This window comes from Diaphorina citri, unplaced genomic scaffold (assembly GCF_000475195.1).
Source record: "Diaphorina citri unplaced genomic scaffold, Diaci psyllid genome assembly version 1.1 scaffold292, whole genome shotgun sequence".
Lineage (NCBI taxonomy): Eukaryota > Metazoa > Arthropoda > Insecta > Hemiptera > Psyllidae > Diaphorina > Diaphorina citri.
This window is the reverse complement of record NW_007377728.1, coordinates 243,448-245,098: the sequence shown is the minus strand read 5'-3', so window position 1 is coordinate 245,098 and position 1,651 is coordinate 243,448.

The window sequence follows — 1,651 nt, the reverse complement described above, 5'->3', positions numbered from 1 at the left end:
TCAGTAATTAATTTTGTAATCAACCCAATAGGCATTGGGTATTTTACTTTCTATTACGTTATGAATGGGGAACCCAGGGAGGTTTGTATGTAATGGCACTAATTATTTTTTTTTCTTTTTATCATCGTATTACTTTATTCAATTATCCAACTGTACCATTCCTGCTCCGTCCTCACACTCAATCAATCTCAACTTCTTCCTCGAACCTCTCACTCTCATTGAAATCGCCCACACAACCGATTGTAATAAGGAAGTATGGATTTGATTCCGTCCAAATGTTCAAAATCTCTCGATTGGAAAGGGGTGAAAATCCTTTTTAGCCCAGGAAAGTCTGTGATAGTCCAGGAAAATTAAACTTCCTCTTCGGACAAATTATGAGAACGCATGCCAATGCCATTTTTTTTTTTTTTTTTTTCATTTCTTGGAGGCATTTAGTTTGAATTTTACATACACCTACTCTCGATCTTGTGATTTGTGGTAGGTTTTTCATTAAGTTCCCTATATTGACTTCAAACATAGGCACTTAGGTACTTGAAATGAGTTCAAATATGGAAATATACACAGGTAGGTATACAGCGATATATATTAAACAGAAAAAGATATTCAACAGATAGATAGGTATTATAAAAAAAATTACCCAGATTTTTTTTCCATCAAACTCTTTTGGATTGGTCATTAGTTCATAACTGTTATTATTATTAGGTACTTAGAATTAAGGTAGGTACATTGTCAATTTCTCAAATCTGAAAACAGGTCAAGAAATTCAAGAATTCCGCGTACTTAATTAACCGGCAAAATTGACCGGTAGGTAATGACCATTAAAATTGTAGGTACCTAGGTAGGCACTTGAAACTTAAGATCAGAATGGGTGCATTATTTTATAATGGCTAAAAATTTAAAATAGAGTTGATTTTTTTTTCATTATTAATTTTTTTGTCTAATTTTATTATTATGATTTAAGTTAGTAGGTACTTGATATAAGTTAGTACATGATATACTTGATTTAGTGGTTGGGTGGAATAGCTCACGTAAGTGAGAACCCTGCCACTTAAAACAAAGCCCTAAAAAAAAAAAGTCCAAAAGTCCACAGTAAGTAGGTAGCTACCTAAAAAACCTAATAGGTAGATACCTACAAAAAAAGTCGGTACCTAAATAGGTATGTAACTATGTAGGTACCTATTACCAAGTAGGAAGGTTGGTAAGTTGGTATTTATGCAATCATTATGTTCATTTTCAGGTGGATACCAGTTTCCTTGCTCCGATTTTTAATTGGTTTTCGTTTTCGATTAAAATTCTTTGGGACACGGTCAGATATAGGTCTACACTCACAAGCAAATTTTCTGGATTTGACTTTGTATCTCGTATTTTGATTGCAAATATCAATACACATCCCCAATATGGGACACAGCATCTCATTAACTCATTCTTTTTTTTATTTTTTTGCCATCTTTTCCTTCTCTATTTTCCCTTATTCTTTCTTCAGTTCCATATTTTTTTTTCTTCTTCTTTATTGTTATTTCTTTTAATAATTTATTATGTTATGGCTGTCCATGAATTGTAAATAAATATACTTGAGTATTTTGTTGAAAAAAATATTTCAACGTTTTACTTTCTGATGTTCTCGTGACCCAGCACCTAAATGAGAAGTATA